A 22,498-nucleotide genomic window follows, 5' to 3' on the forward strand; every position below is an offset into this window, starting at 1 on the left:
CAAACATATGTAAACAATGCAACCATAACAGCAATCTGCCAAAACAGTACAGTCTGTAAAGAATGCAAGAGTCATCATACTTCCCTAACTCCAAAACTTATGAACTAAAATTCCCACTGTAATAAATTTATCAGATCTCAATATGCAAAAAGATTCAACATTATACCACTCTCTTACTTTTCTAGGGAATTTTTGCAACAGCGGTAAACTTTCTGTTTTCAAACAGCAACATGTATACTAGCAAAATAAACATGGAAAAGGCTATCCTTGACTTCTTTATTGAAACTAAAGATGCAAAAAATTATTATAAATAACAGCAATCTAGTACTAACAAAAGAAAATGACGCTCCAAGCAAAACACATATCACGTGGTGAATAAAAATATAGCTCCAAGTAAAGTTACCGATGAACGAAGACGAAAGAGGGGATGCCTTCCGGGGCATCCCCAAGCTTAGGCTCTTGGTTGTCCTTGAATATTAACTTGGGGTGCCTTGGGCATCCCCAAGCTTTGGCTCTTGCCACTCCTTATTCCATAGTCCATCGAATCTTTACCCAAAACCTGAAAACTTCACAACACAAAACTCAACAGGAAATCTTATAAGCTCCGTTAGTGAAAGAAAACAAAACCACCACATTGGTACTGTAATTAACTCATTCTAAATTCATATTGGTGTAATATCTACTATACTCCAACTTATCTATGGTTCATACCCTCCGATACTACTCATAGATTCATCAAAATAAGCAAACAACACATAGAAAACAGAATCTGTCAAAAACAGAGCAGTCTGTAGTAATCTGTATCAAACGTATACTTCTGGGACTCCAACAATCCTACCAAATTAGGAAGTCCTAAGAAATTCGTGTACCAATCCATAGCAAAAAGAATCAGATCAAGAGCACGTTTCTGTGAATTAACAAAACTAATTTACTAGGTGCAAAAGTTTCTGATTTTCAGCAGGATCAACACAACTATCACCGTAAGCCATCCTAAAGGTCTTACTTGGCACTTTATTGAAAAAAAAGCTATAAAACATGATTACTACAGTAGCATAATCATGTGGACACACAAAAAAGTAAGGATAAATATTTGGTTGTCTCCCAACAAGCGCTTTTCTTTAATGCCTTTCTAGCTAGGCATGATGATGACAATGATGCTCACATAAAAGATAAGAATTGAAACATAACGGGAGCATTATGAAGCATATGACTAGCACTTTTAAGTCTAACCCACTTCCTATGCATAGGGATTTTGTGAGCAAACAACTTATGGTAACGATAATCAACTAGCATAGGAAGGTAAAACAAGCATAGCTTCAAAATTTTCAACACATAGAGAGGAAACTTGACATTATTGCAATTCCTACAAGCATATATTCCTCCCTCATAATAATTTTCAGTAGCATCATGAATGAATTAAACAATATAACCAGCACCTAAATCATTCTTTTCATGATCTACTTGCATAAAAATTTACTACTCACCACGTAAGCAAAATTCTTCTCATTCAGAATAGTGGGAGTATCATAAGAGACTTGAACACTAAAAATTGTTTCCACATTAAAAGAGTAATGTTCAGAAAAAGGGTAATCATAATCATGACAAGATTTGTAAATATAATCATCACTACTTTTTATAGCATAGGTTTCATCACAATAATCATCATAATTAGCAACTTCGTTCTCATCATAATCGATTGAAACCTCTCCCAAGATGGTGGAATCACTAAATAAAGTTGACACTCTTCCAAATCCACTTTCGTATTCATCACAATAAAATTTAACATCCTCCAAAATAGTGGGATCACTACTTCCTAAAGTTGACTCTCTTCCGAACCCACTTTCATCAATATAATCATCATAGGTAGGAGGCATGCTATCATCATAACAACTTTGCATATCAAAACTTGGGATGCTAAAACTATCATCTTCATTAAACATAGCATCCCCAAGCTTGGGACAAACATTAATTCCAGCAAATATATTCTCAAATATTTCATCCCAATCAAACATAGCTTCCCCAAGCTTGGGCCCTTTCATATCATAAGCATAATAACTCTCATCATTAAAAATATTGATAGCACCAATAGTATAGCAATTATCATCATCAAAATGAGTAGTAGGAGCAACATCATTTGGGAGGGATACCTTTTTACCTTTGTTGCTCCTTCTTTTCTTTTTCTTCTTCACATTATGTGTAGGTTCAACCTTCCTCTTTGAGCTCCTTATTGATGAGATTGGTTGAATAGAAAGCTCCCCTTTGTTACTTGATTCATCATAAGAAATAATAGGAGGATATTGGGAAGTCTCTTCCCTTTCGTTAGTATTCTCTTAATCTTCTATTTGTTTTCTTTTCTTTATGTAATTGGAAATATAAGGATTTTCAATGCAATTCACCGCACAATACATATAAATTTCCTCTAGATCAAAACCAAGAAGTTTGTAACAGGCAAATTCTGGAAGATAATTAGTTAAACGTTTCATTTCTTCGCAACCCATAAGCAAGCTAAGCTCATTATAATGTGCAAGGGAAATCAACTTATCACAATTTTTGGACACGATTAGATCATGAAACAATTTGCATCGCATAGCTAAATGACCACTTTCACTGCAAAGTCCACAAGTACGGCCAAGAAAATTTAAATTTTCAGCACAAACATCTAGCCTTTCTTGCAACAATTTAGTTTCTAAGTGCTTATGCCTCTTGCAATAAATATGTTCTCTATTTGGTGTGTTCATGCAAACATGCACTCCACAAAAGTTGACATGCTCATAAGAGATATTTTCATCATAACTAGTGCAATCATCATTAGCATCATGGATATTCAAAGAATTCGTACTAACAACATTGCAATCATGCTCATCATTCAAAGATTTAGTGCCAAACAATTTAGAGATTTCTTCTTCTAGCACTTGAGCACAATTATCCTTTCCATCATACTCACGAAAGATATTAAAAAGACGAAGCGTATGAGACAAACTTAACTCCATTTTTTTGTAATTTTATTTTATAGACTAACTAGTGCTAAAACAAAAAACAAAAAGATTCGATTGCAAGATCTAAAGATATACCTTCAAGCACTCACCTCCCCGGCAACGACGCCAGAAAAGAGCTTAGTTCACGGGGAGTGAGTGAGTGCCCTTTACCTATCCTCCCCGGCAACGGCGCCAGAAAAGAGCTTGATGTCTACTACACAACCTTCTTCTTGTAGACGTTGTTGGGCCTGCAAGTGCACAGGTTTGTAGGACAGTAGCAAATTTCCCTCAAGTGGATGACCTAAGGTTTATCAATCCGTAGGAGGCGTAGGATGAAGATGGTCTCTCTCAAGCAACCCTGCAACCAAATAACAAAGAGTCTCTTGTGTGCCCAACACACTCAATACAATGGTAAATTGTATAGGTGCACTAGTTCGGCGAAGAGATGGTGATACAAGTGCAAAATAGATAGTAGATATAGGTTTTTGTAATCTGAAATAATAAAAACAGCAAGGTAACTAATGATAAAAGTGAGCGTAAACGGTATTGCAATGATAGGAAACAAGGCCTAGGGTTCATACTTTCACTAGTGCAAGTTCTCTCAACAATAATAACATAGATAGATAATATAACAAGCCCTCAACATGCAACAAAGAGTCACTCCAAAGCCACTAATAGCGGAGAACAAACGTAGAGATTATGGTAGGGTACGAAACCACCTCAAAGTTATTCTTTCGGATCAATCTATAAAAGAGTTCGTACTAGAATAACACCTTAAGATACAAATCAACCAAAACCCTAATGTCACCTAGATACTCCATTGTCACCTCAAGTATCCGTGGGCATGATTATACGATATGCATCACACAATCTCAGATTCATCCAACCAACATAAAAGTACTTCAAAGAGTGCCCCAAAGTTTCTACCGGAGAGTCAAGAACGTGTGCCAACCCCTATACATAGGTTCCCAATGTCACGAAACCCGCAAGTTGATCACCAAAACATACATCAAGTGGCACATGATATCCCATTGTCACCACAGATAATCACGGCAATAAATACATCAAGTGTTCTCATAAAGACTCAATCCAATAAGATAACTCCAAAGGGGAAACTCAATTCATCACAAGAGAGTAGAGGAGGAGAAACATCATAAGATCCAACTACAATAGCAAAGCTCGGGATACATCAAGATCGTGCCATTGAGGGAACACGAGAGAGAACACGAGAGAGAGAGATCAAACACATAGCTACTGGTACATACCCTCAGCCCCGAGGGTGAACTACTCCCTCCTTGTCATGGATAGCACCGGGATGATGAAGATGGCCACCGGTGATGGGATCCCCCTCCGACAGGGCGCCAGAACGGGCTCCCGAGAGGTTTTTGGTGGCTAGAGAGGCTTGCGGCGGCGGAACTCCCGATCTATCTTTTGTTCTGAAAGTTTTAGGGTACGTAGGTATATATGGGTGAAAGGAGTACGACGATGGACCTCCGGGGTGCTCACGAGGCATGGGGCACGCCAAGGGGGGTGGGCGCGCCCCCCATTCTCGTGAGCACCTCCCTTCTTTCCTGACGTGCACTCCAAGTCCATCGGGTGGCTTTCCTTCCAAAAATAACTTCTCCAGTTGATTTCGTTCCGTTTTGACTTCGTCTGATATTCCTTTTCCTCGAAACTCTGAAATAGGCATAAAACAGCAAATCTGGGCTGGGCCTCCGGTTAATAGGTTAGTCCCAAAAATAATATAAAAGTGGATAATAAAGCCCAATATTGCCTAAAACAGTAGATAAAGTAGCATGGAGCAATCAAAAATTATAGATGCGTTGGAGACGTATCAACCGCTAATTGTTCATCAGGAAAGCTATCATCAATAGGCAGTGGGTCATCAAGAACATTCACTAACCTAGACAAGTTGTCTGCAACGGGGTTCTCAGCTCCCTTTCTATAAATAATATGCAAATCAAATTCTTGGAGCAGGAGAACCCGTGTAATGAGTCTAGGCTTAGCATCGTTCTTTTCCATAAGATATTTAATAGCAGCATGATTAGTGTGAATAGTAACTTTGGAATCAACAATATAAGGTCTAAACTTATCACATGCAAACACAACTCCTAAGAATTCTTTTTCAGTAGTAGCATAACTTCTCTGGGCAGTATCAAGAGTCTTACTAGCATACTGGATAACATTCAATTTCTTATCGACTCTTTGTCCTAGAATATCACCAACACCATAATCACTAGCATCACACATAATTTCAAAAGATAAATTCCAATCAGGTGGTTGAACAATAGGTGCAGTGATCAAAGCTGTAACGCCCCGGATTCGATGTGCCAGGTGTCTTCCAGTTATTCGCCGTCGTTGCCATGTCATTTGCTTGCGTGCTGCATTTTGTCATGTCATCATGTGCATCTCATTTTGCATATGTGTTCGTCTCATGCATCCGAGCTTTTTCCCCGTTGTCCGTTTTGCAATCCGACACTCCTATGTCCTCCGGCGTCCCCCTTTTGTCTCTTGTTGTGAGCGGGTGTTAAACATTCTCGAAATGGACCGTGCTTTGCCAAGCGGCCTTGGCACACCACCGATAGACTGCCTGTCAAGTTTCGTGCCATTTGGAGTCCGTTTGATACTCCAACGGTTAACCGGGGAACCGTAAAGGCCTCTTTTGAGTGTTGCAGCCCAACGCCCTCCAAACAGCCCAATAACTCGTCTAAGTCACTTCCATGCTCTTGGTCGTTCATCACGATCGTGTGGGCGAAAACCGCACCTCATTTGGACTCTCCTAGCTCCCTCTACCTATAAATAGGTGCCTCCCCCGAAATCCCGGGTCCAAACCCTAGCCTCTTCCTCCTCCGCACGCCGAACAAATCTACCCCGCCGCCGGACACGTCCGCCGCCGCCCTCGTCCAACCGGAAGGCGCCACGTCGCCCCCGCAGTCCCTCTCTCCTCTGCGCCCCGCCGCCAGGCCCGCTGGGCCCGAGGCCTGCCCGCCCGCGCCGCGACCGGGACCCGCGCCGCCTCCCACAAACGCGCCCGCGACCGGCGCTCGCCTCCGCCGCCGCCCCGGCGGTGCCTCCCCGCCGCCGCCCGGATGCCTTCTCACCGCCGTGCGCCGCCGCGTCCCGCACGCCCGTCCTCGCCGCCGGGTCCCGTCCCCGCCGCTGGCCCCGCGCCACCTCGCCGGATCTCCGCCGCCCGCCGCTCCTACCGCGCCGCCGCGCCCGGATCCGCCGGATCCCGGTCGGAGGACCTCGCCGGCCGGCCAGATCCGCCCCCCGAGCTCCCTCGACCTCGCCGGCGACTTCCCCGGCCACAACTCCGGAGAGCCGCCGCCTGCCTCATTTTCCGTGCCACGGTCAACCCTAGATCCGGAGTGGTAATTTCTGCCAAGTCCCGAAATTGTTGCATATTCTGGTGCTCTATTCATCATGCCATAACTTCATGTGCGTTGCTCCATTTTGTGTGTTTAATATATCAAAGTGTTCATGATGAGGTGCTCTTCATTTTGTTCCATTGTGCCATGCTTGTTTGAGTCCATCTGCATTCCCTAATCATCGTTGCAGGAGTGCTATATGATGTTAACTGCTGTCTATTAACAGAACTTGGTGATTTGTCTTTTTCATTGCATTTTGCGTGTGCATCCTTGAGCTTGATGTCTACATGAGTTTTAAGCTACATCATGTCATCTTTACAGTGGGGCAATCCATGTACTTTTGTGAGTCTTGTAGGGAGTGCATTGAGCTCGTGAAGTAGGGTACTTACTGTTACTGTTTTGCTAGGCTGAATCTGTTATCTCATGATGCTATGTAAACCTGCTGCTACAAGTCATTCTATACATAATCTGGAGATGTTAACTAAGGATGTTTTGTTATACATGTCACGCTCTATACATCTATGCCTTTGGTTGCAGTTATAGCCTGATTTAGCTTGTTTTAATCTTGCTCTCAAGTTGCTAAATAATGTTGTTGTCAGCCTTTTAACATTAAGTTCAGTTTTGCCATGAGCTTTGCTAATGATCCATGCACCCTATGAACTTGATCTTGCCATGCTTAGCTTGATAAACATGTATTCTTACTGTTGGTTACCTTGTCATGCCATGTATTGCTCTGTTGTGAGTGGTACAAGCTCACCAACATGCCTACTTATTGTTGTTCCTGCCATGTCTAAATCTATCATATCATTTGCCATGTTGGCATGGATGCTACCATGTTTTCTGTTGATCTTTGGAATTAGTTCAGTAAGGGAGTTTTGTTCTTTGTCTTTAGTGTTAGCATGCCCTGCCTTTGTTTGCCATGTTAAGTTCCTGTAGCATGTTGTTTGATAGCTCTAAACATTGCAACCTGATGTTATTTCTGCCAAGTCTGTAAACTGTTATTATTTGCAATCTTGCCATGTCCTTTTGAGCATGTTATATTGTTTTTTGGAGATAACACAGTGTTCATGTTTTGTCATGCTTTACCTGTTCATCACGTCCATGCCTTTTGTTCTCATGTTGGGGTCCTGTAGCTTATCTCTATGATTATTGCTAGATGCCTAGTTGCTGTTTTGGACATCTTGTCCTTTAAACTTGTTTCATGTGTATGTGTTGCACCGTTGCTCTGTTTTGAGTGTGCTCTATATGAAACTTGCTTGATTTTGTATGAAGTTTCATATTATCATGTTGCATCCATGTTTTGAGAGTGTTTGCTTGATGTTTGTATGCATTTTGCATCAATGCCATGTTTAACTTGTTTTGCTCATATCTTCTAGGCCGTAGCTCCGAATTAAATGAACTTTATATATAGCTTGACTAGAATCTCGTGTAGATCATCTTGGTGCATCTTAACTTGCTGTTTAACAACTTGAACATAAGGTTTATTCAGTTCTGGACCAATTTATAAATTTGCATATGAGGACTTAGCGGAATTGTTATATGTTGTTTCCGGCCTCATTTAACTTTGCTTTGATGTGTTGTTCTTGTATGCATCATCTTTTGCCATGAATAGCTTCATGTAGCCTTTGTCATGCATCATGCTTGGTTGAGCATCTTGTCATGTTTATGTGTGGTGTGTTTACCTTGTTGTTTGCTTCTTTCCGATTGTGCTCCTTCTCGTTAGTTCCTGTTTCGTTGCGATCGTGAGGATTCGTTCGTCTACACTTGGTTCGTCTTCGTGGCTTCATCTTCTTCATGGACTCGTTCTTCTTCCTAGCGGGATTTCAGGCAAGATGACCGTCACCTTGGATCTCATTACTATCATTGCTATGCTAGTTGCTTCGTTCTATCGCTATGCTGTGCTTCCTATCACTTGTTCTTCAAGCCTCCCCAAATTGCCATGTCAGCCTCTAACCTTTTCACCCTTCCTAGCAAACCGTTGCTTGGCTATGTTACCGCTTTTGCTCAGCCCCTCTTATAGCGTTGTTAGTTGCAGGTGACGTTGAAGATTGCTCCATGGTGGACAGGATTATGGTTGGGATATCACAATATCTCTTATTTAATTAATGCATCTATATACTTGGTAAAGGGTGGAAGGCTCGGACTTATGCCTGGTGTTTTGTTCCACTCTTGCCACCCTAGTTTCCGTCATACAGGTGTTATGTTCCTTGATTTTGCGTTCCTTACGCGGTTGGGTGATTTATGGGACCCCCTTGACAGTTCGCTTTGAATAAAACTCCTCCAGCAAGGCCCAACATTGGTTTTACCATTTGCCTCACCACCACCTATACCTTTCCCTTTGGTCGGCCAACCCGAGGGCCATCTTTATTTTAGCCCCCCTGAGCCAGTGCTTCTCTAAGTGCTGGTCCAAACCGAGCGATGTCCGGCGCCCCCTGGGCAACCAGGGTCTATGCCAACCCGACGTCTGGCTCATCCGATGTGCCCTGAGAACAAGATACGTGCGAGACTCCTATCGGGATTTGTTGGCACATCAGGCGGCTTTGCTGGTCTTGTTTTACCATTGTCGAAATGTCTTGTAAACTGGGATTGCGAAACTGATCGGGTCTTCCTGGGAGAAGGAATATCCTTCTTTGACTGTGAGAGCTTGTGATGGGCTAAGTTGGGACACCCCTGCAGGGTATTATCTTTCGAAACCCGTGCCCGCGGTTATGTGGCAGATAGGAATTTGTTAATGTCCGGTTGTAGATAACTTGACACCAGATTCGAATTAAAACGCATCAACCATGTGTGTAGCCGTGATGGTCTCTTTTCGGCTGAGTCCGGGAAGTGAACACGGTTTTGGGTTATGTTTGACGTAAGTAGGAGTTCAGGATCACCTCTTGATCATTGCTAGCTTCACGACCGTTCCGTTGTTTCTCTCCCCGCTCTCATTTGCGTATGTTAGCCACCATATCATGCTTAGTCGCTGCTGCAACCTCACCACTTATCCTTTCCGTACCCATTAAGCTTTGCTAGTCTTGATACCCATGGTTATGGGATTGCTGAGTCCTCGTGGCTCACCGATTACTACAACACCAGTTGCAGGTGCAGGTTTCGCGATGATCATGACGCGAGAGCGATGCTTGCTTGTTTTGGAGTTCTTCTTCTGCTTCTTCTTCAATCATGGGATAGGTTCCAGGTCGGCAGCCTGGGCTAGTAGGGTGGATGTCGTTTGAGTTTCTGTTTGTGTTCATCCGTAGTCGGGTGTTGCTCTTATGTATTGTGATGTTGTATTCATGTGGCATTGTATGCCTTTTGTATGTATCCCCATCTATTATGTAATGTTGATGTAATGATATCCACCTTGTAAAAGCGTTTCAATATGTGGTTCTATCCTTGGTGGGACCTTCGAGTCTCTTTAGGATAATATCACATATTGGGCGTGACAAAAGATTTCTTAAGTATTTCAAATGATTCTACACAATCATCATAAAAGACAAAAGGAATATCTTTTTGCAACAAATTAGTCAGAGGCCTAGAAATTTTAGAAAAGTCCTTAATGAACCTCCTATAAAAACCGGCATGACCAAGGAAACTTCTTATACCTTTTATGTCCTTGGGACATGTCATCTTTTCAATACCATCATCTTTGGCTTTGTCAACTTGAATACCTCTCTCGGAAATCTTATGCCCCAAGATAATGCCTTCATTAACCATAAAGTGACACTTTTCCCAATTCAGGACGAGACTAGTGTCTTCACATCTCTGCAAAACTCGATCAAGGTTGCTCAAACAATCATCAAAAGAGGATCCATAAACGGAGAAATCATCCATGAATACCTCACAAATCTTTTCACAAAAATCAGAGAATATAGAAATCATGCATCTTTGAAAGGTAGCAGGTGCATTACATAAACCAAAAGGCATACGTCTATAAGCAAAAGTACCAAAAGGGCAAGTAAAAGTAGTTTTAGATTGATCCTTCGCTGACACATGTATTTGAGAGAAACCAGAATAACCATCTAGAGAGCAGAAATGTGTGTGTTTGGATAGTCTTTCTAGCATTTGATCAATAAAAGGTAAAGGGTAATGATCTTTCTTAGTAGCTTTATTTAACTTACGAAAATCAATTACCATCCTATAACCTGTAATAATTCTTTGCGGGATCAATTCATCTTTATCATTAGGAACAACGGTAATACCTCCCTTTTTAGGAACACAATGGACAGGGCTTACCCATTCACTATCAGCAACGAGATAAATAATACCTGCCTCAAGGAGCTTTAGTATCTCCTTTCTTACCACTTCTTTCATCTTGGGATTTAGTCGTCTTTGAGGATCTCTAACTAGTTTGGCATATTTTTCCACTGTAATTTTGTGTTGGCATAATGTGGGACTAATGCCCTTGAGATCATCCAGAGTATATCCAATGGCTGCTCGGTGCTTCTTCAGAGTTTTCAATAATCTTTCTTCTTCTTGCTATGAAAGGTTAGCACTAATAATAACATGATATATTTCCTTTTTATCAAGATAAGCATACTTAATATTATCAGGTAATGGTTTGAGTTCAAAGACGGGATCACCCTTGGGTGGAGGAGGATCCCTAAGAATTTCAACGGGAAGGTTATGGTTCAGCATATGTTCCTGTTTAAGGAACACTTCATCTATTTCCCTTCTTTCCTTCATAAACATATCGTTTTCATGGTCTTGCAAATATTGTTCTAACGGATCAGTAGGAGGCACGACAATGGAAGCAAGACCAATAATCTCATCCTTACTAGGTGGTTCCCTATCACGAGGTTGTCTACGAAACTTAGCAAAATTAAACTCATGGGACATACCATCTATGCCAACGGTGACAGTATCTTTTTCACAATCAGTCTTAGCACTAGCTGTATTCAAGAAGGGTCTAACAAAAATAATGGGACAAAAATCATCTTGTGGGGAGCCAAGAACAAGAAAATCAGCAGGGTATTTAACCTTCCCACACAAAACTTCAACATCTCTAACAATCCCAACTGGTTTAATGGTATCCCTATTAGCAAGCTTAATAGTAACATCAATGTCTTCTAATTCAACGAGTGCAATGTCGTGCATAATTTCTTTACATAGATCATAAGGTATCGCACTAGCACTAGCACCCATATCACATAAGCCATGATAACAATGATCTCCTATTTTAACAGAAATAACATGCATGCCTACGATAGGTCTATGTATCTTAGTATCTGGTCTAGCAATATTAGCAGATTCATCATAGAAATAAATAGCATGCCCATCTAAATCATCATCCAAGAGATCTTTAACCATAGCAATACTAGGTTCAACATTGATTTGCTCAGGAGGTGTATAAGTCCTAGTATTACTCTTACGAACAACAGTCGAAGCTTTAGCATGATCCTTTATCCTAACAGGAAAAGGAGGTTTATCGACATAAGTAGTAGGAACAATAGGATCACTATACGTGATAGTCTTTTCTTCAACTGTAACAGGTGCAACTACTTTCACTTCAACATGAGGATTATATTTAAACCACTTCTCATTAGGGAGATCAATGTGGGTAGCAAAAGATTCATAGAAAGAAGCTACTATCTCAGAGTCAAGTCCATACTTAGCGCTAAATCCACGAAAAGCATCGGTATTCATAAAAGATTTAACACAATCGAACTTAGGTGTCATACCTGACTCCTTACCATCGTCGGAACCCCAATCTTCAGAGTTGCGTTTAATTCTTTCCAATAAGTCCCATTTGAAATCAATAGTCTTTATCATATAAGAACCACACAGGAAGTATCGAGCAGGTTGCGATTATCAAGAGAAAGCCGAGCATAAAAGTTTTGAATAATCATTTCCCGGGAGAGCTCATGATTGGGGCATGAATATAACATTGACTTAAGCCTCCCCCAAGCTTGAGCGATGCTTTCTCCTTCGCGAGGCCAGAAATTATATATGTAATTACGATCACGATGAACAAGATGCATAGGATAGAACTACTGGTGAAATTCCAACTTCAATCGCTTATAATTCCAAGACCTTGTATCATCACATAGCCTATACCATGTCAATGCATCTCCCTTAAAAGATAAAGGGAAGACCTTCCTTTTGACAACATCATCGGGAATACCTACAAGCTTAAATAATCCACAAACTTCATCCACAAAGATAAGGTGTAAATCGGGATGCAATGTTCCATCTCCTGCAAATGGATTAGCTAGCAGTTTCTCTATCATAGTCCTTTCTATAAGTAAGAGTGTCAAACCCAACGAGGCGCAGAAGGAAATGATAAGAGGTTTTCAGTAAGGTTTTCTCTGCAAGCACTAAAATTGTAGGTAATAGATAGTTTTGTGATAAGATAAATAGTAACGAGTAACAAGTAAATAAAGTAAATAAAATGCAGCAAGGTGGACCAATCCTTTATGTAGCAAAGGATAAGCCTGGACAATTTCTAATAATGAGAAAGGAGCTCCCGAGGACACATGGGAATTATCGTCAAGCTGGTTTTCATCACGTCCATATGATTCGCGTTCGGTACTTTGATAATTTGATATGTGGGTGGACCAGTGCTTGGGTACAGCCCTTACTTGGACAAGCATCCCACTTATGATTAACCCCTATTGCAAGCGTCCACAACTACAAAAGAAGTATTAAGGTAAACCTAACCACAACATTAAACATATGGATCCAAATCAGCTCCTAACGAAGCAATGCATAAACTAGGGTTTAAGCTTCTATACTCTAGCAACCCATCATATACTTATTACTTCCCCATTCCTTCCTCTAGGCCCAAATAATGGTGAAGTGTCATGTAGTCGATGTTCACATAACACCACTAGAGGAAAATACAACATACATCTCATCAAAATATCGAACGAATACCAAATTCACATGACTACTAATAGCAAGACTTCACCCATGTCCTCAGGAACAAACATAACTACTCACAAAGCATATCCATGTTCATAATCAGAGGAGTAATAATATGCATAAAGGATCTGAACATATGATCTTCCACCAAGTAAACCAATTAGCATCAACTACAAGGAGTAATCGACACTACTAGCAACCCACAGGTACCAATTTGTGGTTTTGATACAAGATTGGATACAAGAGATGAACTAGGGTTTTGAGAGGAGATGATGCTGGTGAAGATGTTGATGGAGATTCACCCCCTCCCGATGAGAGGATCGTTGGTGATGATGTTGGTGATGATTTCCCCCTCCCGGAGGGAAGTGTCCCCGGCAGAACAGCTCCGCCGGAGCCCTAGATTGATTCCGCCAAGGTTCCGCCTCGTGGTGGTGGAGTTTCGTCCCGTAAGCTTGCCCACGATTTTTTCCAGGGTAAAAGCTCTCATATATCAGAAGATGGACACCGGGGGCCCACCAGGGGGCCTAGGAGACAGGGGGACGCGCCCAGTAGGGGGCGCCCCCCACCCTCTTGGACAGGGTGTGGCCCCCTGATGTATTTCTTTCGCCCAATAATTCCTATTAATTCCAAAAACATGTTTCGTGGAGTTTCATGATTTTTGGAGCAGTGCAGAATAGGATTCCAATGTTTGCTCCTTTTCCAGCCAGAATTCCAGTTGCCGGCATTCCCCCTCTTCATGGTAAACCTTGTAAAATAAGAGAGAATAACCATAAGTATTGAGATATAATGTGTAATAACAGCCCATAATGCAATAAATATTGATATAAAAGCATGATGCAAAATGGACGTATCAGCCAAGCCCTTCTCAATCCTCAAGGTGGAGGCAATCAGATAGACAAGCTGATCTTGCTTGCTCTTCAGGAATACTTGAGATGCCTCTTCAGCAGTTGGCATATTTGCAGCTTTCTCTGCCCTTGCCTTCTCTCTCTTCTCATGTGCTTGAGCTGATGATGGTTCATTCTCATTCATAACAACAATGTTATCCTCAAATTCAGGGTAGATGGGCAGGTGCTCCTTATCCAATAGATATTTGCCTGTGCCCATCTTGGAGTTGATGAGCTCCTGATTTGTGGGGCATACCCACAAGATCTCTTCTGATTAGCTGCTGTTCTTTTGATTGTTTCCACAATCAGACTCATGACTTTAAATTTCTAAGGCACATCAAACAAATGTAGCAAATTGATAGCATGTCCTCTGATCATCTTGTGATCACCTGACTTGGGTTTCAGCTTTCTCAAAACAAGTGAATCATCTTCTTCTGCAGCTTCAGGCACTGGGACCTTGTTCTTCTCCTCAGCAGGTATACTTCTAGTGTTCCTCTTGGGTTTAGGCTTTTGAGCTGGAGCAACAGCCTTTGGAGCAGCTTTGGGCTTAGATGGAGCAGCCCCTGATCTGATTGCATCTCCCATGAGCTTCTAAGCTTTGGGTGCTGGAGCAACATCCTCTTCCTCTTCATCTTCCTCATCAGAATCTCTCCTCATGGAGGGCTTGCCAAGAACTTTGGCAGTAGTTGTTCTTACCCTCTTCTTTTTCTTGTCTTCACCAGCAGCTTCTTCTTCTGATTCAATGGTGAACTTCATAGTTTCACCTGTGGCAACCTTCCTGGGTTTGGATGTAGGCACTCTCCTGGCAGGTGCCTTCTTGTTCATGCCTGGCTTGGTGGTAGCAGCACTGCCATATTCCTTCTTCATCACTTTCTTCTTGGAGGTGGCCTCATCCTCAACAGCAACATAATCCTCATCGTCAGAATCTGAGGTTTTCTTCTTCCTTGTCCTGGTGGCTGCCTTTGGCAAGTTGCTGGGTGTGCTCCTGCTGCCCTCATCATAGCTGCTTGAGGGACTAGTGCCCTCACTCAATTGAGCTTGCTCCTCAGACTTGTTCTGGCTATCACTTTGATCAGACATCTCTGCAAACTCACTAACAGCAGACCCTGTGAATAGATATAGATGAGTTAGAGTGGATGAGCATCACAAAGTACAGAGGTTTTCAAACCCAACGAGGCGCAGAAGGAAATGATAAGAGGTTTTCAGTAAGGTTTTCTCTGCAAGCACTAAAATTGTAGGTAATAGATAGTTTTGTGATAAGATAAATAGTAACGAGTAACAAGTAAATAAAGTAAATAAAATGCAGCAAGGTGGACCAATCCTTTATGTAGCAAAGGATAAACCTGGACAATTTCTAATAATGAGAAAGGAGCTCCCGAGGACACATGGGAATTATCGTCAAGCTAGTTTTCATCACGTCCATATGATTCGCGTTCGGTACTTTGATAATTTGATATGTGGGTGGACCAGTGCTTGGGTACAGCCCTTACTTGGACAAGCATCCCACTTATGATTAACCCCTATTGCAAGCGTCCACAACTACAAAAGAAGTATTAAGGTAAACCTAACCACAACATTAAACATATGGATCCAAATCAGCTCCTAACGAAGCAATGCATAAACTAGGGTTTAAGCTTCTATACTCTAGCAACCCATCATATACTTATTACTTCCCCATTCCTTCCTCTAGGCCCAAATAATGGTGAAGTGTCATGTAGTCGATGTTCACATAACACCACTAGAGGAAAATACAACATACATCTCATCAAAATATCGAACGAATACCAAATTCACATGACTACTAATAGCAAGACTTCACCCATGTCCTCAGGAACAAACATAACTACTCACAAAGCATATCCATGTTCATAATCAGAGGAGTAATAATATGCATAAAGGATCTGAACATATGATCTTCCACCAAGTAAACCAATTAGCATCAACTACAAGGAGTAATCGACACTACTAGCAACCCACAGGTACCAATTTGTGGTTTTGATACAAGATTGGATACAAGAGATGAACTAGGGTTTTGAGAGGAGATGATGCTGGTGAAGATGTTGATGGAGATTCACCCCCTCCCGATGAGAGGATCGTTGGTGATGATGTTGGTGATGATTTCCCCCTCCCGGAGGGAAGTGTCCCCGGCAGAACAGCTCCGCCGGAGCCCTAGATTGATTCCGCCAAGGTTCCGCCTCGTGGTGGTGGAGTTTCGTCCCGTAAGCTTGCCCACGATTTTTTCCAGGGTAAAAGCTCTCATATATCAGAAGATGGACACCGGGGGCCCACCAGGGGGCCTAGGAGACAGGGGGACGCGCCCAGTAGGGGGCGCCCCCCACCCTCTTGGACAGGGTGTGGCCCCCTGATGTATTTCTTTCGCCCAATAATTCCTATTAATTCCAAAAACATGTTTCGTGGAGTTTCATGATTTTTGGAGCAGTGCAGAATAGGATTCCAATGTTTGCTCCTTTTCCAGCCAGAATTCCAGTTGCCGGCATTCCCCCTCTTCATGGTAAACCTTGTAAAATAAGAGAGAATAACCATAAGTATTGAGATATAATGTGTAATAACAGCCCATAATGCAATAAATATTGATATAAAAGCATGATGCAAAATGGACGTATCAGCCAAGCCCTTCTCAATCCTCAAGGTGGAGGCAATCAGATAGACAAGCTGATCTTGCTTGCTCTTCAGGAATACTTGAGATGCCTCTTCAGCAGTTGGCATATTTGCAGCTTTCTCTGCCCTTGCCTTCTCTCTCTTCTCATGTGCTTGAGCTGATGATGGTTCATTCTCATTCATAACAACAATGTTATCCTCAAATTCAGGGTAGATGGGCAGGTGCTCCTTATCCAATAGATATTTGCCTGTGCCCATCTTGGAGTTGATGAGCTCCTGATTTGTGGGGCATACCCACAAGATCTCTTCTGATTAGCTGCTGTTCTTTTGATTGTTTCCACAATCAGACTCATGACTTTAAATTTCTAAGGCACATCAAACAAATGTAGCAAATTGATAGCATGTCCTCTGATCATCTTGTGATCACCTGACTTGGGTTTCAGCTTTCTCAAAACAAGTGAATCATCTTCTTCTGCAGCTTCAGGCACTGGGACCTTGTTCTTCTCCTCAGCAGGTATACTTCTAGTGTTCCTCTTGGGTTTAGGCTTTTGAGCTGGAGCAACAGCCTTTGGAGCAGCTTTGGGCTTAGATGGAGCAGCCCCTGATCTGATTGCATCTCCCATGAGCTTCTAAGCTTTGGGTGCTGGAGCAACATCCTCTTCCTCTTCATCTTCCTCATCAGAATCTCTCCTCATGGAGGGCTTGCCAAGAACTTTGGCAGTAGTTGTTCTTACCCTCTTCTTTTTCTTGTCTTCACCAGCAGCTTCTTCTTCTGATTCAATGGTGAACTTCATAGTTTCACCTGTGGCAACCTTCCTGGGTTTGGATGTAGGCACTCTCCTGGCAGGTGCCTTCTTGTTCATGCCTGGCTTGGTGGTAGCAGCACTGCCATATTCCTTCTTCATCACTTTCTTCTTGGAGGTGGCCTCATCCTCAACAGCAACATAATCCTCATCGTCAGAATCTGAGGTTTTCTTCTTCCTTGTCCTGGTGGCTGCCTTTGGCAAGTTGCTGGGTGTGCTCCTGCTGCCCTCATCATAGCTGCTTGAGGGACTAGTGCCCTCACTCAATTGAGCTTGCTCCTCAGACTTGTTCTGGCTATCACTTTGATCAGACATCTCTGCAAACTCACTAACAGCAGACCCTGTGAATAGATATAGATGAGTTAGAGTGGATGAGCATCACAAAGTACAGAGGTTTTGCAAAACAATCGAGTCAAAAACTTAGTTTTAGTTTTCCACAGAAAGCATTTCGGAGCTACCGATTTGTAAACTCGGTGATACCGAAGCAGCTTTTGGAACCTAAACTAGTGAACTCGGTCAGACTGACTCACAGTTCGGTGGCACCAAGACTGCTCGGGTTTCACAGAGAATCGAACTCGGTCACACCGATTGCAATTCTCGGTCAGACCAAAAATCGCATGTGCAATGGCCTAAGCCAAATCGGTGAGACCGATTTCAACAACTCGGTCGGTCCGAGATGAGTTCGGCGGAAACCTAACCCTAAATTTTCAAATCAAATCAAATCTACAGGATGTTTTCACTAGATAAGATGATTTCATACGTGGCAAGAATCATGGGAAATCAATGTGCTAGGAATCGGAGTTAAAGAATAGCACAAAGTATCAAGTTCATACCCTAACTCGGCGGTGAACTTGCTACGGCGGCAACGGCGAGGCAGATTGCCGTTGACGGCGGCAGAGACCAGTGACAGGAGGTCACTGGCGGCGAGAGGACGATCCGGAGACCCGAAGAGGCAGAGCAGGTTACGGGCGGGTGAAGAGTTTCGGAAAATTTTCCAAAATTTGACCCGTCAGTATATATAGCCTGACCCTGTCGGTGTGACCGAGTGGAACAACTCGGTGGCACTGAGACGCAAAACTGCGAGCAGTTATTGCAACTCGGTGTGACCGAAAGGTTCTAATCGGTTACACCGAGATTGAAAACCTAGATCAACTTAGTGATCTCGGTATGACCGAAAAGGGTGAATCGGTCAGACCGAAATGCACAAAGAGGTTTTGGAAGTTTAAGTCTATGAAGAATCGGGGACTCCGAGTGCTCCTCACACAGAGTGGTTCAAATCTGACATGATCAAACTTTGTGATGTAGCATGAATAGAGTTTGAGACAAGAAAAGCATAGATAGCTAGAGAAGGTTCTTAGGCATTCTTGTCCATCCACTTGGTAAAAGGAAAGAAACCAAACAATCAAAACAACAAGTGGATGTCCTCGAATGAGTAAAATATGCAACCAACATACTCACACAATAAAATGGCAAATGAAATATGTGGCAAAGCATGCACAACCAATTCTAGCATCTATCAAACAATTGGCGATGACTAGGTCATCTATATATGAGTATATTGACTAAGGAGTCAAATGAGAACATTTGATCATAGGTCATACTCATCGTTTAAGCACAAGTGGGGTTACCACTTTTACATAAAGCATTGTTGTGTTCACACCATTAGAGTTGCTTTAGCTCAATTCTTAGAGTAAATCTCCCCCTAGATGTGAGATCCCCCCTAAGAGGGATGAACTAACCTTGGGTTTTGTCGACGATGACTTCATGTAGGTGTTGAAGATGTGGATGCTCAATGTTGATGTAGATCATTTGGAGCAATCCATTGGAGTGAGTTGCACTTTCAATACCTACACGGCTTAGTCCCACAAGGAACAAACAAGGATATCCATAGACATAGAGTGATGCACACACAAGATGATGTCCATGAAAGCATTAGGTTACCTTGTCCCTTGTCTTACCAACAAGAGGGTTTGTGACTCCTTGAACTAGTGCAAGATGTGGAAGTTGATTGCACTTGTTCTTGCCAAAATGATAAGAGTGAAGTATGTTGGCGGAGTCACCCTCAAGAACTCTCTAGTTCTTCTTGTTTGGGATCCACATCATCTTGATGGGAATCCTTGGAGTTGTAGTTGTACTTGATGAAGTAGAACTTGATGTAGTCTTGGGAACCCACTTGACCAAGGCCTCAGGAGCTTCTTCAAATGCATCAATCTCCTCTTGAAGCTTGTCCTTGCCTTTTTGCTTGTGGTCTTGTGGTGGAAGATCATCTTGAGCTTGTGTCCCTTTGAAAGAAGTAGGATCGTACTTCTCTTGTTGAGGAACAAACTTCGTCTTGGGGTATTGATCTTCTTCCCACTCAACTCCATTGGCATTGAACTTTCGTTCAAAACCAACACCTTGATTCTTCCGGTGCCTTCCTTGCTTGCGTACAATTTCCTTGAATTGTTTACTTCCGGCAAGGCTCTTGTAAACACCTTTCTCTATAATTCCCTTCAATAAGCTATTTTCTTGCTCAAGTGTAACTTGGCTAAGAGAATCATTAGTGGAATCAAGAGAACTACTAGAAGCAACAACATTGGATTTAGCGTGATTATTGTTACTACTAGAAGAAGAATCTTTCTTGTTCTTGTTACTGGACTTGACTTGTGGCATATAAGTAGATAAGAGTAAATGCTTGGCAATGTAAGAAGAACTTTTCTTGCGAAGATCATCATTGATTGCCTTTAAAAACTCATGCTCTTGCTCAAGGTTGAGATTTTCAAAGCGTAACTTCTCATGAGTCTTTAAAAAGTTCTCGATGATCTTCCAAGATAGTTTCATGAGCTAACTTAAGAGTGTTTAGTTCTTTAGTTAGGCACTCAATCTTCTCCTTATCATTGTCATTCGTTTTATCTTGATTAGCATGATTATTTGACGTTTCATCATAGTATTCATCACTAGAGTTCTCAACAAATAAATCATCATCACCTAACAAGTCATCTTCATCACTATTAAAAAAGCTAGTACGTGCTTAAATGGGGTGCTAAATTCTATTAAAGAAATTAGCATACCTATTTAATTCTTGGGTTCTATTATTTATGCCACTAGTTGTGTATCACTACTCAGTTTTGCCATTAGAAGTTACAACTACTCAAAAATGCCATCGATCCATGAGATGCCTGCTCAAAAATGCAATTAGATATCTCAAAAATGACATTGTTAAGTTAGATGTTTGCTCAAAAATGACATTAGACATTGTTATTTTCACGTCAAACCCGTTGACCATGTTACATGACAAAAATAAGCCGATTCTCACAATGATAAGTGTGGCCCCGCTTGTCAGGAGTAACCAAGCGGATAATTTTACAGGAAAATAAGAACGCCGTTGGGATCAAGTAGGCCCCACACTTTATTTTACTGTAGTGAGATAGAGGGAGAGCTGGCATGTTGGTCCATCGGTATTTATGTCATTATAACATGGCAAAAGAGATTTGAGTCACAATAACGGTGTCCAGCACAACCCACCCCTCAAATAAAACTAAGCACCCTGGAATTCTTTGACAAAACTAAGCACCCTGAAATTCTTTGATAACTAAACTGCCGGCTATATGATGTTGGCCATATATATTGTACGTATATAATGTGAAGAAACGAGTGGTAGTACTATACCAACTAAAAGATGAAATGTAAGAAATACTAGTATGTACATATTGAAGAGTTAAAGTAACGAGAAGAAACATAACATAGTTCTGCTGGGGGCTCAGCACAACACACCCCTCAAATTAGACTAAGCACACCTGAAATTAAACTATGCAACTAATCCGGTACACACTGCATTAAAACCACCATGAGCAACGACACTGCCACCTTACTCGGAGTCCTCGTCCATGTCCTCGACTTCGTCCTTGTCCCTCTTCCTCTTGGCCGATACTTCTTTGCTTGAACCGCATGCTTGGCTCTTGCTCTTCATCCAACCCTTGTAGATATTGAAACAAAGGTAGCCATCCATTATAGCATAGTGGATGTGGTCTATATCTAGTACATTCCACTGCCGTGCATGATGATGAAACGTGTGTGGAGGTTTCTCCAGTTTACCGTACGAAGGATACACCATGGCTCCTGCCAGGGTCAACATTCAAGGCTGACCACTGGAGGGCAGCAACCGGTTCTTCTGGAGGTCGAAGGGGTTGTCTACAATGAGGCCTATCTGACCCAGGACTCTTTCGTCGTTCGTAAAGTCTATATTAACGTATTTGACTAGGCCGCTCTTGAGGAAGTTCTTAAAATCCTGGCACTCAACGTCGGCATGGCATATGTGGTAGACCAAGCATAAGTCATGCACACAAACCTGGATCACGGCGGGCTTCTTCTTCTCTTCCTCCTTTAGATCCTTCTCTCGTCCCAAGACTGTGATACTCAACATCTAGCCCAGCGACCCACTCATCATTTGAGTTTTCGAACATGCGTCTGAAGCGAGCAAGGCATCCTTTCACCGTCGCAGAAGAATGGGTGTAGATGACGTCGAACTCATCGCCAGTGATGGTTCTAACCTTGTACTAACCGCTGATCATGGAGATTTGGGACGCCATGGATTTGGGAGGAGGGTTAGGATTAGTGGAACTGCCGTAATGTGAAAGGACGAGACGACTAGGAGCGAACTGCCGTAATGTTAAAGGACGTCCGGGGACGAGTAGGAGCGAACTGCCAGCGGTTTTTCGATTGTAAAAATGCTGAGTGGGGCGTGCGAACGGCAGGGTAGTGGCTTGCATGGTGGATAAATGGAATCATGCACAGTACTATGGGGGCTGAATTAGATGTCATGTCCACTCAATGCCCAATTAAATGGCTTTCGATGTCATGTCAAGCATCAGGAAAATTACAGGTGATACGAAGCTTTCCATTCTCCCATGATACAGGCTTCCGAGAGCCCTTGGATCTGAGATCGAACGGTTGCATGGCGTGATTCTAGACCTATTGGTGAATATCCTATCCTGGAGGGTTATTCTGCAAATTTTCAGCAACTT

This window comes from Triticum aestivum, chromosome 3B (genome assembly GCF_018294505.1).
Source record: "Triticum aestivum cultivar Chinese Spring chromosome 3B, IWGSC CS RefSeq v2.1, whole genome shotgun sequence".
Classification (NCBI taxonomy): Eukaryota; Viridiplantae; Streptophyta; class Magnoliopsida; order Poales; family Poaceae; genus Triticum; species Triticum aestivum.